This window comes from Protopterus annectens, chromosome 3.part0 (assembly GCF_019279795.1).
Source record: "Protopterus annectens isolate FY-2018-M chromosome 3.part0, PAN1.0, whole genome shotgun sequence".
Classification (NCBI taxonomy): domain Eukaryota; kingdom Metazoa; phylum Chordata; order Ceratodontiformes; family Protopteridae; genus Protopterus; species Protopterus annectens.
In genome coordinates, this window is record NC_056731.1 from 485,718,633 (window position 1) to 485,736,541 (window position 17,909).

At 38.6% G+C, this 17,909-nt stretch overlaps 1 protein-coding gene across 2 annotated transcripts in view; it reads left to right on the top strand.

Annotated features, from left to right (window-relative positions):
• Positions 1-17,909, top strand: part of LOC122796441 (adenylate cyclase type 1-like) — a 1,016,273-nt gene that overhangs the window by 322,789 nt on the left and 675,575 nt on the right. The gene's annotated exons all lie outside the window — the stretch shown is intronic.

The window sequence follows — 17,909 nt, forward strand, 5'->3', positions numbered from 1 at the left end:
TAAATCTGCAGTTGTCTTTGTCTTTCTCTACATTTTAACTGTTTATATCCTGATAATATTGCCACTGTTGTTGGCTATTTTTGTTGATCTTCTGATGTTAAGGAGTTCTTGGTGCAATACGTTGTTAGAGGGATCCTGCTTTCAAGCTTATCAGACACTCTTTATTTCATTTTTTGTTTTATGTCATTGATTAGACAGGGGCTAGTTTGACCTCTAGCCCTCATCTGATGGTGCAAAGAGGGTGTCCTGAATTGAGCAATAGTTCTGGTGAGTAACAAATCTGCAAGTATAGGATCCTGGAAGGTATAAACATAAGACCAGTCTTATAGGGTAGATAAGTATTTAGTTGCTGAGCTTTATTACACACAAAGGTCCTACCTGTAATTATTTATGGTATACCTTTTATGGTTTTAAAACACAAAAACAGAATGATGGGGCAATAATCATTAACTGAGCTTGGTAGTTTCTTAATATTTATTTATTTATTTATATTTGTTGACCGGGAGTGTCCGACTGGACGAAGGTCAATTTTCATCGGAGGCCCGGAGAGAAAAGCTCCACAGTTAAAATAAACAGACAATAGTTACATTGGATTACATAGTGATTAACAATTTACATAGCAACTACTTACAACATATTTACAGATGAAGAACATAGTACATCAGTAGACAACTAGAATCTTTATCTGTGAAGTACATAACAGACATTAACAAATGTTACAATAAGAAGTTCCTGCTGTATAATAAGTACTAGGCTTATGAGCATCTGAGCTTGCTATAATCAAGGTAGTTAGTGGATTGGAAAGAAAGGTAGTTGTTGGATGGGGTGGGTGATATTAGAGTGGGAGTTGCAAGGGCATAGCCAGCATGTTTTAAGGTGCGTTTTTAGTAAAGTTTTGAAGTGGGTGCATGATGGTATGGAGGTAATTGTGGGTGGGAGGGAGTTCCATAATTTGGCTATGGTGCAAGTGAATAGTGCTTCACCAGCAGCGTTATTGGCTTTAGTGATCTGCAAGTGATTTTTGTTGCTAGATCTTAGTGGTCTGGTGGTGCGATAGGGTTGGAGTAGATTCTGGAGGGTTGGGACATTTAGTGGATGGTTTACTAGTTTGTGGGTGAGTGAGAGTTGATACCATTGAAGGAGGTGAGGGAGTTCAAGCCAGCCCAGTTCAGCAAGTGAGAGACAGTGGTGACTATGGTAGGATGCCCCTGTGGCGAATTTGGCAATTTTGTTGTAGCAGGTCTCTAGCTTGTTTAGATCGCATTGCCTTAGGTTGTTATATATTGGAGAGGCATAAAGTAGGGTGGAGATAAGGTGGGAATTTGCTATTGAAATCTTTGCTGCTTTGGTGAGAAGTTGCTTATTTCTGTATAATGCTCCTAGTTTTTTGTAACTTTTTTTATGGTCATGGATATCTGAATGTCAAATTTTAGTTTGTCTATTTCCACTCCTATACACCTGTATTTAATATTAATTATTACAAATCTAAAATGGACCGATTTCCATACTGTAAGTTTGGTCTAGTGGGATGTTGTACAATTGTTCATGGTTTTCGGTTTGTAACATTTTCTTCAATTTTTTTGCATCAGATCCTGTGGCACTGGTATTGAACTCACCAAGTATAATAACATTTTTAGGTATATTTTGGGGAATAACAAGTATCAATGGTTGAATTATTTTCACAAAGAATCAAGGTGGTATGCCAACAGCAGCAATAGAGCAGTTTAGATGACCTCCTGATGAGAAGTGTCCAAGGACCCGCTTAAGGCTTTTATCATCAAGTGAAGATGTTGGTTTTGTTTTTATAAGTTGTACTGATGGAATTTTGTTGTAAATAAGCACAGCTCCCCACAACCTGTAGTTGCTCTGAATGAATGTTGTGGAGGGGATTCTCCTTTTAAGACTGGAGGAGAAAGATTAAGCATACTTACGGGCTTATTGATTATGCAGCCAAAGAAGACATATCAGTAACTGTACTGTGTTTTTCTACCTAATAGATATATTATTATTATTAATAAGAAGGGACATTGTTTACAGTTTTTAAAAAATGATTTTTTTTGTTGGTGTTTGTCTTAAAACCATATTTCAGTGATTTATATTTTTTTATTAGTAAAAAACATAATTGTCTTTTACAGTTTAGTGTGATACGGAAGTAACATCAAGACATGATGTTTATGGGAAACACAGATGGTCTGGCAGCTCCCCAAGGAAAAAGAACCACAAAACATCATACACTTAGATCTGCTTCCATGGCTTGTAAAGGGAACACCAGCCACCAACCAATTCAGCTTATAAGATATATCATAAAAGCTTATATGATATATCATAAAAGGTGTATAATAAACACACCCAACCCACATAAGGGGGGCACCCCCTACATAAGAAAGGTCTGGAATTCACCCCCCCCCAATTATATATACCAACTCTGAGATCTCACTACAGTGGGGAAAGGGCAGGTTTCCTTATCCCTCCATTACCAATAAGTACATACTACCATGCCCTTGATGTTGGCCAACTATGATTGTTCTATCAACTTATTTACCATCATTTGGCCTTTTGAGGGAAGGAACTGTCAATGGTCTATGTGCAATGAATGGCTGTTCGATCATTAAACACAGACCCACATTTTTTGGTGCAAGTAAGTTGAATGAACTGATTCATCAAAAACGCAGCATCTTCTAGCTCTGTGTCATAAAGGGATAACGCCTCAGAGAAGGAAAGGCATTATCAGGCTTGGCAAAAGGAAGATGGGAGTGTGCAGACAATGCTAACTTGTCCATCCAAGGGATAGAGATTCATGGTCTAATGGGCTGTTTGGCAACATGCAGGTAAAAGCTTGCAGGTACCAAAGATATAGCCATGAATGGACATGTGATCTTGGCACTACCCAGCCATTAAAAGTAAGCTTGGGGGGGTTGAAACATAGACACAAAGGTGTGACCACTGGGGAATATAGGTCACTGCAGTGCTGTGAGCATATCAAACAGGAAGAGTTGAGTTATGGCCTAAAAATAAAAATACCCTCATAATCTTTATCAATAGATACAGGTTGGATGATGCCACCCTCTGGTTAGCTTTCACTTCTGGGCTGGGCATTCCCCAACTTCAGAGAATTAAATGGACTCAAGATCAGTGTGTGTGTGTGTGTGTGTGTGTATGTATGTCTGGGGGGGGGTGACTATCAGTAAGCAAGGTTAGCAAAACTACCTAGCAAGATAATGCAACTTCTTTCTAATTTGCAGTGCCATGGATGTTTGTCGTTGAAAGTGTCCTGGGAATAAGGACAAGGCTGTCATGCCTTTGGCTACAAATAAAAATTAATAGGTCAAAATGTTACTGATGAAAATATTCTAGGAGTAGTAAACAACTGTAATTCTGTAGCCAGAAAAAAAAATAATTTATTGAACAAAATGCTGCTGAACAAATATTCTAAAGATATTGAAAATTCTGAATTATTTGTGGCAATAATTAAAAATGATCATAAATGCCATTGTTAAAAATATTTTAGATAGAAGGAATGAACAGCAACATCATGAATGGGTAGAAATGTTGCAGCTGTGATAGCAAAAATTGATTTGAAGTAATCTGATTTCACATGCTTTGCAGAGGAGCCCTTTATTATTATGGCAACTAATAGGTAATGCACTGCTTAAGCTGCAGTTAAGTCCCTGAGACGTGTTGCAGGATATTATGACTATGAGTTATTTCCATTCATGTACAAATACATTCATTACAGTGTCATCCTCTTTCTTATAGCTGTGTCAACAATTACATATGTATGAAGTACAGAAACAGGGCAAATTTAATTTATATGTAACAATTGTTCATACTGTAAGGAGCTTCCTTAAACAGCAATTGCCAGGTATATGCTGACTTAATAAACAAAAATTAACTTTTTTTAATAGAATGCAGTGGCAACGTTTTTTGTTGAGAAAATCCAGTTTCAAAGCACAATGCAGGTTAATTTTACTGTGTATCTATTCTAGTTGGTCAGTTGTAAAATATTGCTTTACTAAAGAAAATATTAAAGCAAAGCATGCATTTGCGGTTGAATGACTACAAAGGCAGAACAGGCAGCAGCTGATCGTGTTAACATTAAGATAATGATGATTCTGAGCAGGCAGTGGCTGTGCAGTATGTTGTGTGTGACTACTCATGTAGGTTTGACTGTTCTGACAGCATGTGTGTATTTATTTATGCATTTTGACCACTGTAGATTACTGATCCAAGAAGACCATTTTTAGTCTAGCCTGGGCTTTACAACCAAATAAAAAAAGGACACAAGGTAAGAGGTAAAAGTTGATTAAATAGAAATTAACTTGAAAAAAGAGTAATGTCTGAGGTTTCTTTTTGGGGATAAACTCTTGGTTAGGCTGGTAAGAGCCAAAGGGTCATTAGCCTAGTAACCTCCTATGAAGGATGCAAAAGCAGTTGTAGGATTAATCAGTGCAAGGTAAGCAGTAAGTTGCAAAACTTCTAACAGTATGAGTACATAGACTATTAAAGGTATTAGAACTGTATAGTGAATATTGTGCTGTACAATGAATTCTTGTAGGTAAATGAGCATATCCCAGTAGAAAGAAGTGTGGCCTGTTAAAGCATTCCCCTGTGGCCAGACCTACTGAGACATGCTCAATAGCAATTTGTAATATAGTTTATGATGGACAGAGCAAAATAAAAAAGTATAGTTACAATTACTGCCATGAATTGTAGACTGGTGACCGTACCTTTCAACTATGCAGACTTTCACTAACAAGAGGGAAGGTAGGTGTTCAGCTTACTAGTTTTACTGTCAGGTTCCCCAAAGACCAGTGACTGAAGTTAACAGTCATTAGTGTCAGATGTTTCATTCTTTTCTTAAACAAGAGAGAGTCCGTTATGAAGATACGCTCTTCTCTGTTATTTCCTTTGCACAGCACAGATGTACTGTGCAAGCATGCAGCATAAGTGCCATACTCATGCACAGTACACAGTACATCAGAAAGAAATTGAGAAAGGGGAGGTCTAAATTAACTTAACTACAACATTTTCCACAGATAACAGACAGTAATGTGTCGGTTTCATCATTCAGCATCTCCATCACCTTTGAAAATAGATGGTACTCCTCTAAAACAGAGTTACTGCCTTTCCCCTTTGAAAAATAATTATGTTGGTATATACAAATTTCAGCATGGGCCGACTGTTATCAAGCTTCTCAGAGGTCTCCAGGCTGTAAGCTTAGAGCTAGCTTATTAACTTACGAACCTTCAAATTCTAGTTGTTATATTTTAAACAAGAAGGAAATAGATGATATGGAGGTGTTCAGAAGAAATTCATATAGATGTTTGAAGAACAGACATTTTTTGATCAATGCCACCCACAAATGTTTGATCCGTGTTGTAATAAGAATAATGAAGAGAAGAGATACAATCACAGAAAGGTAATTTCTGATCAATATTTTGTGACAACCTTAATGGTTGCTACTTGTTGAAGTTAAGACTTTTGGATTTTAAAAAATGATAACATTTTATATAATGTAGGTAAACCAGTGACATAGATTTTTTACATTAATAATTTGATTGTAAATAAAGGATTGTAGGCATAGCAAGAGTACTAATTGCCCATGGAAATGAAAGTGGCAAAATGATTGGATTCGGGATCATAAAGCTTTCATTGTGTTTTGAACCTTCTCAGTTTTGCTTTTTGTTAATAATTATATATTACATAATTTCTTTCGTTTTACACTTAAACAATGCAGAAACTCCCACAAAAGTCAAGTGAAAGGATTATGGCACTTGGAATGGGTACATATGAAGAAACTGAGGATATGGTTGATGCTAGTGTGATTTTTTTATTTTTTTTATTTTTACTTAGATGCTGGCAATGATCAACCAGATAGTTTGGCTTGCAGACTTTCACTTTGAAGGAATGTAAGGAGAAACAAAAAATAATGGGATGCGAGACGGGCCCAATCAAAGGCCAAAAATCAGTGATAGATTTTAAGTGTTTCTGTAATTTTCTTAAGATAACAAAATAACAGATTTTACGCATCAACATGCATTTTCTGAAAAATATGAAGTAAGAAACTCTACTGTATGGCATTATTAACTGACTGTAATCCTAAGTGATTTATCTGAAAATCAGACATTTTCTAAGGCACTCCACTTAAAAAAATGAGCAAAATTAGGGAGAGTTGATAGGTATTATGAAAATGATAACATATAGGTTAATAGGGCAATACTAAGCTGTTAATCCAGAAGACCATTAGTAGTCCAGCCGCAATACCCAAGTTGTAGGCACCCACTGGCATGACTAATTTATGCTGTGATTTGACCCCTTTCTATGCTAGCCTGAAGTGCCAGACCCAGAGTATATTTACGATTGCCCATCCATTTGTCCATGCTACACTTACAGAGGGTTAGGGAGCCACTTTGCTTGGCATCCAAGGGAACTGCATTCCATAGAGGAGGAATGTTCTGAGACATGCTAGCAAGTCCTATTTATGTTTTGGTAGAAGTTAAGATCTCATGAGTGGGTTTTGAGGGTGTGCATGAAGGTGCATAGGACTGGATCCTTTATAATATAAACGCAGGTTATCTTTCAAGAGAGAGTAAGCACTTTAAGGTGGTCTGAGTAGCTCAAGGAAGTCTTAGTGAAAAAATGCTGCAGTCTCTCATGCTGAGTCATATGCTTAAACAGGTACATACAAAATGGACCATTATACTCTATTATGGGCTTGATGTGGGAGGAATTTTGAGGGATGATAATTTCCTTAGATATGGAAGAAATATCCTAGGTGATTTATTTGGCAAGAAAAAGAATTTCCTGACTAACGTGAATTTGACAACATGATAGTTTATTGCCAGTAAAAGTGCTCAGATTTGTAATGGATGAGTCAGCTTTCAAAAGGGGTGTCACCTTTGTGTTAAATGCATGTGTATCCAATTTTGTCTAAGGATGTAATGCTGCACTTCTTAGCACTTACTTTAAGACAATGATCCAGGCATCACTTATTGGTGCACCTTAGTCCCTCTTGAAGAATCTGGTAGTCAGATGGGTAGTTAATGACAGCTGTAAGTTTGCAATCATCTGCAATCTTGGTTATCCCCAGGCTGTTGATGTCAGCCTTATCACAAAACTAAATACCATATATATATAGATATTGATACAGACAGAGATCTAAATATAGATATAGGTATACATACAGATATATCATTGGTCACCTGAAATATGTACAAACTCAGTATAATTGCTGAGCTGTTTGTGGAAGAATATCCCTGGTCATTTGAGATATACACAAACTAGCCTTGTTTACTGGGGCTGATTCTGGAAGAAAATTAATAGTTTGCTCATTATTCTTCTGGCTTTGTGAGTTTGTAATGTTGCTTGGGATACTTTAATGTGTGGCAACTGTCTGTGTGAATCAAAGGTGAAATGCTTTACATGACCATCCTATTTTATCACAGTCAGACATTTGAAATGTACACAGAAGTGCCTATACCTGTCAGGTTGGGTTGTCTGATAAAAGTAACTGACTGTTTTGTTGTTATTTGCTCAGTTTAGAGAGTCATTAGTTGGCTTTTTGGAACTGGTGTCTAATTGTGTGAAGTAATATGGACTACGTAACATGACATCTAATACAAATACATGCCCAATAAAGTAGATGTAATTGCTCTCTATGGAGGAAAATGACTAGGGGTATGCTGTTGTTCAAGGACTGCTTGGTGTGTCTGAATGAAGGCAGGAAACCCTGTTATGATTCACTAAGCTGAAACAGTCAACTCTCAAAAAATAAGGTATAAAATGAGTCACAGCTTCTGGGGGACCTGACATCCCTATGTTGTATAAGTGAATTTTGACACTGCCTTAATACTGACCTCTGCCCTGACCTCCAGCTAATCTAAAACTAGTCCTGCTCAGATGTGTGCATGGAGGGTCACTGCAGCTTGTGCAGGGTCTGGGGTAGGGACAGTGTCATTGTTTCTTTAATTTTTTTTCTCAAACTTCAGAGGCAATTGACAGACTATCACTACAGCTTGTATAAAAGCAATGTGCTGTCAAGGAATAATCAGCTAGAAATATTACTGTGGTCATTATTTTTCCATGTTCCTCATGATCAGATATCAGATACATATGTGTGCGTGTGTGTGTGTGTGTGTGTGTGTATGATATATATATATATATATATATATATATATATATATATATATATATATATATATATATATATAAATATATATAGATATATATATAGAGAGAAAGAGAGAGGTTATTTATCATCAAAATGTAGAAATGTATTTGATCATAACGTCAAAAAAAAAATTTGAAAATGAAAACATAACTTCCAAATGTTGAACATGGTAAAGCCGGTTTTGAGGCTGAGCGTTAAAACACATTTGCCACCCAGGATTCGGAACAGAAAGTGTGTCTCAAAATTGCAGATTCACTAATTGTAAGATCGATTAAAAAAAACTTTGAAACCATACTTTCATTAAAACAACAATTGGAAGACTGCATTTCCTAATTTTGCTAGTAAATATATATATATATATATATATATATATATATATATATATATATATATATATACACACACACACACACACACGTATATAGATAAATATATATATATCGATGTCTTTTGGAGAGTGTTAGTAAGCATGCTGTTTATATATGTGTAACATCAGTAGGTTGAAATATTTTATCTTGTATTTGTTTTTTAGTTCCATCCCATTCTGGCATCAGAGGGGTATATAGACAGTGGGGGTGACATGAGGAGGGGCATGCTGTATATCAGCAGCAACTAGAAACATATAACTCTGGTCATTTGTGCATTATTTTTCATCCCAATCTAATAGCAGAGGAGATGCATCTTTTTTGAGGGGATAGGCTTGCAGGTATAATTTCCAGATATGATTTATGTATCCTATCAAAATGTAGTCTTCTGTTTATTGTGAGCTGCTATTTTTTCAGATTTGAATATTAAGCCTTTGATACAATTTATTTGTTTTCCTTGAAATAAAAAGGAAGACTGAAATGTCTTTCCTTAGTCATGATGTTTGCTTAGGCTATCACTTGATTACAAGGTTGGAAAATAAAGCTCTAACATTCACTTCTGAGCATGTAGAACACCTATGGTTTCTGATGGCTTAGTGCTAGGGTTGCCAATACTTTAAAGAGAAAATCCAGGATGATAGATATCCGAGTGCTGAAGGTGTAAGGGAAAATTGTTTTATTTATTATTTATTTAGAAAAGCTCCACAAAGGCAGTTAGTATAACAATTACATAATATTGGAGCAGTTTGTATTAATAAGCATAATCATAACAGGCATTATAAATACAATAAAGTACTGTATTAAAATGTAGGTGGCACAGAGAAGTAATGTAAAAACACAAGGCATAGAAGTAAATTGAAGGAACATATTCTAGTATATTCTGATGTTAGTGTACACTCCAGAGTAGACTGTGTTGTGAGTGTGGAAGTTCTTAATATAGGTAGAGTTACAATAACTGTCTAAAGGTATATGTGTTAGGAATAGGTAGCGATTAGTACTAGGAGTGAAGTGTGTGAAGAAGTAATAGAGTCAACTTCTGGAGGAATGAAGCAGAGGAAAAAGGTGATTTGATGTAGGGAAGAGCAGTCAAGTCTTAGGAATATGGAAGTTAGAGCATCTACAGTGCCAGAGGGTAGAGAGATGCTGTTTTGAAGGAGGAAATATGCTGTTTTGAAAGAGGAGATGTTACTGATAGCCATAATAGCTAGTGGGAGTGCATTCCATAGTTAGTGGGAGTGGCGACAGAGAAGGAGTAGAGCATTTGACCTGCTGGGAGTTTTGGTTTGTCAACTTGCACGAGAAATTGGTTTTCAGATCTGAGTGATCTATTTGGGTGGTAGTAAGTTAGGACTGGAGATAGGGTTGGGCAGTCTGAAGGGTTGTACACAATTTTATGCGCTATGTTCGTTGCAGGTATGTTAAGTGATGCGAGAGTTCAAGCCAACTGACTGATTGTAAGGAGGAGCAGTGATGGGATAAATATTTGGCAATGGTTGTAGATTTGGTTACTTTATTTATTTATTTTTATTTATTTTACATTTGTTGACCGGGCTAGTCTAACTGGATATATGTCCATTTTCAATAGAGGCCCGGGGAGAAAAGCTCCAAGACAGAATACAGACAGACAAGATCTTTTGTGTTACAAAAAATGGACATAGACGAATATTTCTACACATTTCATAAAACTTTTTACAGTATTTAGAGCTAATTATTTACATACACTAGTAGCTAATACAGCTTCATATTTCTGCATACCTGCTTTCATGTTGCACTAAAGGACAGTAATTAGAGGAGCGAGTAGAGTTAGTAAAGATACTAGTAGCAGTAATGATTGTTTAGTCAGGGTTACTACAAGGGCAAAGCCAGTGTGTGTTTCCAGGAAAATTTTAAGTTTTTGTTTAAAGAGTGATAAGGATCGAAGGGAAGTAAGTTCACTAGGTAGAAGGTTCCACTTTTTCCCAATTGTATTTGAGAACAGAGAGTCCCCTGCCATGTTGTTAGACTTACTGATGTTAACTAGGAGTTTATTTGATGAACGCAAGGCATTAAGATTTCTGTAAGGGGTTATGAGGTCTAAGAGTATTGGAGTATTGTTAGGCTGGTTATGAATCTAATGGGCAATAGTAAGTTGGTTAAATTGAAGCTGATTTTGTAGTTCAAGCCACCCGAGCTGTTTGAGATTATGACAGTGATGGATTCTGAAAGGTTTACCATTGGCAAATCTGGCAATGCTGTTAAAGAAGGTAGCTAGTCTGAGAAGATTATTTTTGGATAGGTTGGTATATATTGGTGAGGCATAGAGAAGAGTAGAGATTAGATGGGAGTGGGCAATGGTAGTTCTTGCTGTTGGTGTTAAGAAGGGTTTAATTTTATACAGGGAGCCCATTTTTCTGTTAACTGATTTTATAATGTTGTTAATATGGGTATCAAAGTTAAGGTTGTTGTCTGTTGTGATCCTTAGGAGTTTGGTGGTAGAGTCTGGTGATATGAGGGTGCCATTATTAGAGATGACTGAGAAGTCTATTGGTGTTGACCTGTGAGTAGGAGTAAAGATCAGGAGCTTTGTTTTTTTGGGATTCAAAATGAGGCAGCACTTCAAGAACCATGTCTCAACTATGTTAAATACCTTCTGGGTTTGGGATTGCAGTTCAGATGCAGATTTAGCTGTACAGATTAATGTAGAATCATCTGCATATTGCATACAAGTTGCACTGGGAATAGCTAAGTAGAGATCATTAATAAAAATTGAAAATAAGAGAGGACCTAGAATGGAGCCCTGGGGTACACTCAGCATGACTGGCAGGTGAGATGATAGTTTATTCTCCCAGAGCACTGCCTGTTGCCTGTTGCTCAAGTGGAAAGTGAACCATTTTACAGATAGAGAATCTAGGGAAAGTGATTTGAGAAGATAACTAAGCAATGAGTGGTTTACCATATCAAAAGCCTTTGAAAGATCGATAAATATAGCTGAAGAGAGTTCATTGTTACTGCGGTATCTATTAATGGTGTCAGTAAAGGATAAGAGGGCAGTAGTGGTACTATGGTATGGCCTAAAGCCATGTTGGCTTTTGGCTAGTATGTTGTGTTGAGTGAGATGGCCTATTAGCTGATGAATGCATTTTTCCATTATTTTTGCTAAGGGGGATAGAAGGGCTATGGGCCGATAGTTTGAATAGTCATTGGAGTTGTCACCTTTGTGTAGGGGAATGATGTGTGATATTTTCCAGATGGCAGGGATGGAACCTTCCATAATATTTATAAGGATGGCAATCGGATAAGCTACTGCTTTAGCTGCTGTTTGCAGATATTCAGCAGGAATCTGGTCAGCAGAAGGGGTACAAGGCTTAAGTTTGGCTAGGAGTTTGAAAATGGAATTAGTAGAGATGGGTTGTAGTAGGAAGGTAGGAAGCGTGCTAGTCATAGGGGTAGGGAGGCTGGAAATGTTAGGGGGTAGCTGATTGGCTAGAGATTGGATGGCTTCTGTGAAGAAGGAGTTAAAGTCATTTGTAGTTTGGAAGGGAGTCTCATGATTAGCTCCTATAGGGGTTGGTGTACTGGAGTGTCCTGGGTATAGGAGTTTATTGATACTTGCCCAGAATCGTTGAGGGTTATTTTGGTGTGTTTGCTGTATTTTACAGTAAAAGTTTTTTTTTGTCTAAGAGTATAGATTTTTAGCTGCGTTTCTTATATGTCTAAATATTTGTTGATCAGATGAGCTTTTAGTAGTTCGCCACCTTGTCCAGGCTTTATTTCGGAGTAAGATTTTTGCCTCTGGTATCTTTGGAGAGCCATGGGGTTGGTTTTGACCTGATTCTTATTTTAAGTTTGGGTGCATGCGGTTCTAGGATAGTTAAGAATTTAGAGTTAAAGTATTAGACAGCCTCTTCCAATGGGAGGGTTTTTAGATTAGTCCAAATACAGGCACCAAGTTCGCTCTGGAATAGTTTTTGGTTAAATTGTTTGTTGGAACGTATAATCCTGCATGATGTTGGGTGTGAGATATCTATTCTTTGCCTGATTATATAGGTCAAGCAGTGGTCACTTACATCGTTAGGGAAGATACCTACTCTATTAGTTTGGTGGTGATTATTAATGAGTATCCAATCTAAGGTGCTCTCCTTTTGGTTTGGTTTATCTTATTTTTTAAGGATACCTTTACCTTATTTTTTAAGGATAACTGGATATTGGTGAGGAGTGGGGCACCATATAGTAAGGGGGGGGAGGAAGGTATGGACAAAAGTTTGTTTGGAAGGGCAGTTATGCCAAAAGCTAGGAACCCTCTATAGACATAAATATTTTCTTGTCTTTTTGATAGAGGTTTGGACATGGAGATCAAAAGTAAGGTTTTCATCTAAGATGACTCTCAGTAGTTTTGTATAAGGTACTACTTCTATGGTGGTCTTGTTTTGAGAGTATATGATGAAATCAGTCTTATTTATGGAGGTACGTTTCTTGGGAGATAATAACAACAGTTTGTTATGTTTGGGATTTAGAGAAAGGTGGTTATCTGATATCCATGTTTCGGTGGAGTTGAAAGCATTCTGGATAGTATGCAGGAGTTCAGTAACAGAGTTAGCAGAGCAGATTATGGTGAAGTATTCTTCATATTGAACTACAGTACCATTAATAAGATTGGAGTGGAAGTCGTCATTGAAAATACTAAAGAGTAGGGGGGCTAATATAGAGCCTTAGGGACACCCGTGGATGTTTCAATGAAAGGAGAGAAATAGTTTTGCCATTTAGTAGATTATCTGTTATTTAGGTAGCTGGTAAACCAATCTAAGGTTGAAGGGGAAATACCTAGGTTTGAGAGTTTGGTGAGCACCAGAGGGTGGGAAATAGTATCAAAGGCTTGAGAGAGGTCAAGAAATAGAGAAGATATAATTCTGCTGGTATCTCAAGCTCAATTGACTGCATCCAAGAGTGATGTAAGTGCAGTAGTTGTGCTGTGACCCAGCCTGAAACCAAGCTGAGTGGGGGAAAGAAGCTTGTTTTGAAGTAAATAGCTGAGAAGTTGTTTATGGATGCATTTCTCCAAGAGTTTAGAAAGTGGGGAGAGAATAGCAATAGGTCTAAAGTTTGAAATATCTGTGTTGTTACCACCTTTGTGGAGGAGTAGAATGAAGGATTTTTTTCCAGACAGTATGTATGTAGGCCTCCTGGATAGATCTGCTGGTGAGTATGCTGACTGGATAGGCAATAGCTTTAGCAGACATCTGAAGGTATGCTGGGGGTAGGTTGTCGGGAGCATTAGAGCATGGTTTCATTTTGATAAGCAGTTTTCTTCATAACAGTGGCAGGTATAGGAGAGAAGGAAAAGGTGTGTGGGGGAGATAGTATTATGTGAGGTGGGCTTTAGTGGGTGGGAGTTAATGTCACTACTGATTTGGGTAAAGGTTTCTGCAAGACTTGATATTGTATTGATGAAATGACTGTTGAACAGGGGGGATATTTCACTAGGTGTTTTGTCTGGATGTGGACAGGGGTTGTTTTTGGAGCCAGGTTTTAGCAGAAATTAGATAGAGTTCCAGAATTTCTTTGAGTTTTGTTTATAACTTTTTGCAGGCCAAAGTAGTATGCTTTTCTGTCATTGTTGACTAGTCATTTTGCTTGAGTGTGTAGCTGCCTGAATTGTAGGAGATCAGAGGGATTTTTGGTTATATGCAATTTTTTCCAAGCTTTGTCTCTACAAGTCATGATTTGTTAGGAAGATCTGGTGAGACTCTCTTTTGTCTTATGTGGGGGGGGATTATTTAGAATGTTCAGGAAAGTAGAGTTAAACAACTCAACAGCTTCATGAAGGGGGAGGATTTTTAGTACATTCCAGCTGATGTTTGGCAAGATTTCATTTAGGGTTATGGGGTTAAAATTAACTAGATTTCTTGTATATTTATATTGATGCTGGCATGGAGTTCATAGGTTCATATGTGTGTACTAGGCTAATGGCCCTGGGGCCTTTACAAACCTAGCCATAGGATTAACCTGGCACTCTGCTACCCGACCTTAGTTCCCAGTGCCTCTATTGAGTAGATATGCTGGAGTTATCCCCAGGGTTAATTTTCTATTTCCCATCCACTCATCAATATTTCTCTTGAAAAGGGTCTGTGAGGTGCTCTGCTTGACATGTATGGAAGTCTATTCCATAGCATGGGCAGTCTCTGGGTTATGAACCTGTCCCTCCAGTACGTTCTGTTGATTGTGGTAATGAGGTTGAGGTTTCTGGAGCGTGTGGTGTGGAGGGATTGGGATTTCTTTAGATGTAGCATTTCTAACAGAGCTGGGTCAGACATGGCTTTGTAAGTCAAGCAGAGATCGCCTCTAAGTAGGCAATATGAGACAGAGAATAGTCAGAGTTTTTTGAGTCTGTCCATATAGGACAAGTGTTTAAGGCCTAGGATCCTCTTTGTGAGGTACTTTTGCAGCCTCTCCAGTTGTTGCAGGTGTCTAGTGAGGTACATGCCAAATGGGGCATTGTACTCGATGATTGGCTTAAGGAGGGAAGAGTAGAGGGTGACAATGACCTCTTTCTTCCTGGATGCAAAACCCTTAGTAATAAGATTTGCCACATAGAAGGACTTTTTGACAACAGTGACAATGTGGTGATCAAAAGAGAGGTTGCTGTCAACCTGTATTCCTAGATCTTTTATAATGCCTTCTGTGTTCAGTGGACTACCATTGATGTGGTAATTCATGGGAACCGGGTTTTTCCCAAGCTTAAGGCCATGGTTCTGACACCATTCGTTAGTCTCACTAAGGCCATTCTGTAGGATGTCAACATTATTTGGGGAGTTAATAATAGCTCCCAACTTGCAATCGTCTGCGAACTTTGTCAGCCAGAGTCCCTTCGTGTTGGCCTGGACTTCAGAGAAGTAGATACCAAACAGAAGAGGACCCAGGACCGAACCCTGTGGGACTCCACTCATGACTAGTCAGCAGTCTGACTTGGAGTCAGCTACTTTCACACTATGGGTTCTATCTGTGAGCCAGTTTGCAACCCACCTAGTGATATAGGGGTTGATGCCTAGCTTAGTGAGTTTTTCTATGATTCCTGAATGGGGAATGGTATCAAAGGCCTTGGCCAGATCAAGGTAGGCTGTATGAACCACCTTGCCTTCATCCACATTTCTGGTGACTGACTCAAAGAAGTTGACCAAGTTGAGCAGACATGATCTACCCTTCACAAAACCAAACTGTGTGGGATCCAGAGTTTGGAGATTCCCTGTATCCTTGGTTATTAGGTCCATGATGATGTGTTCCATAGGTTTGCATATCAGACTTGTCAGGCTAATGGGGGCAATAATTCCCAGAGTCTGTAGTCGCTCCTCCTTTCTGGAGAAGGATGACTATTGCAGTGCGTCATTCGGTAAGGACAAAGCCTGAGGTGAGGCTGTGATTGAACAGGGCACACAGGTGAGGTGCCAGTTCACTCTGTAGTTCATGTAGAACACAACCAAGGATATTGTCAGGTCCCATAGAAGCTGTATTCTTGGCCTTGGACAGTGCTGTTTCAACCTGTGCAGCAGTAATACTGGGTGTCTGGCAATCTACTGGTATTGTGATTGGTCCTTTGGGGGGGAGGGGTAAAGTTGGCACTGAATCTATCGGCCAGTATATTGGCAATATCTGTTGGCCCTGTATAGGAGTTACCATTGTGCAGTAGCTCAGAGCAAATCTGGATATTGCCGTGGAGATTCTTTACATAACTATAGAAGGTCTTGTGGTTGTCTTTACTATCTGCTGCAATTCTGTTTTCATAGCTAGCTTTAGAGGATTTGATGAGGGATCTCAACTTTTAGTTGATGGTGATAAGGGAGTTTTTCCTGTCTTGGGACACCATCTTATTCTGCATCAGTTTCCTCCTCCTGTTGTAGAGTTTGTTTATGGCAGGTGACCACCAGATTGGCTTCCTTTTTTTTGGAGGAGAGCATCTTGGTTCTATTGGGTATGGCGAGATCCATGCATTTGTGTACATGTTCATACAGTGCATTGGCATATGATTTGATGGCCATGCAACTATTCTGCATTTGCATGTGTGCTGTGAAGTTAGACACCTCTGTTTTTAGGGGCCCAGAGTTAGCTTTGGAGAAGTTTTTCATGGTGGTTACCTTTGCGGGTTTTGGGGGTGGGGGGTGGGAGGGATGTGGATTTCCAAGGTGATTAGCGTGTGGTCGGATCTAACCAGGGAGGAGTTGAATATTGGTATAGAGCAATGGTTGTCCATGTTAGGAATGACCAGGTCAAGGATGTTGCTACCTCTAGAGGGGGTAAGAACAAGCTGGTCCAGGGCATTGGAATTAATGAATTCCAGCAAACGTTGGGCAAGTTATTGGTACATGAGTAGTTTTCCCAGTTAATGGAGGAATAGTTGAAGTGCGTCTATATTACATAATCGAACTTTTAAAAGTTCGAATGTCATATGGTCGACACCATATGATCGAACTTTTAAAAGTTCGAAAATGTAATAAAAAAATAAACCAAAGAAAAAACCTACATGAATGGTTTAAGAAGGGGGGGGGGGCAAGCCCCCATGCACCCTCACATCCCCTGCTCTTTAAATATACCAACTCCGAGATTGCACTACAGTGCAGAAAAGGGAAATTTTCCCATTCCGAACTGAACGGAGATCTCTGTTGAAACATTCAAACTTTTAAAAGTTTGATCATATGTTGTTGACCATATGACATTCAAACTTTTAAAGGTTTGACAACGTGATATAGACCCACTGAAGGTGCCTAGTATGAGAGTGTTAGGTTTGACCTTAATATTCTCCAGGGTGCTTAGGAACATGGAGTGCGAGTCTTGGGACATGGTTGGGGACCTATAACAGGCTACGACCTGAATCGTTGTCTTACCCAATGTCAGCTGCACCTGAAGTATCTCTGATGCGTAATGTTGGGCTGCCAGTCTGGAGGTGTGCACATCCTTTATGAATATGGAAACACCACTGCCTTTGGAGTTCGGTCCAAGTTCTGCGGCTGAAAGGTGTGGAATGAGTTTTAGCCTGGTAATGCAGGTGTGCTTTCTGCTGCCTTGAACCAGGTCTCTGTTACAGCAGAAATGTCTATGTTCTCCATTTTAAGGAGTGCTTCGAGTGAGTGCATTTTGAGATTTAGACTTCTAGCTTTGAGCAGCATGACCCTCAGATTGCATTTGTTTGTAGCTGTTATGGTAGTAATTTGGTCTTTGGACCACCTGAAAAAGGCACTATAGGGGTGGCAAGATCCTTGGCCAGTGTCTGTAAGCCCAGGGATGATAGATGCAGACCATCTCTGGCAAAGCATCAAGGTCTGTCAATCATGTCATCCCAGGCAAACAGAGACTGGATTCCTTTAGAATTACACCAGAAACTTACCCAATTGTTGAAATCAATAATT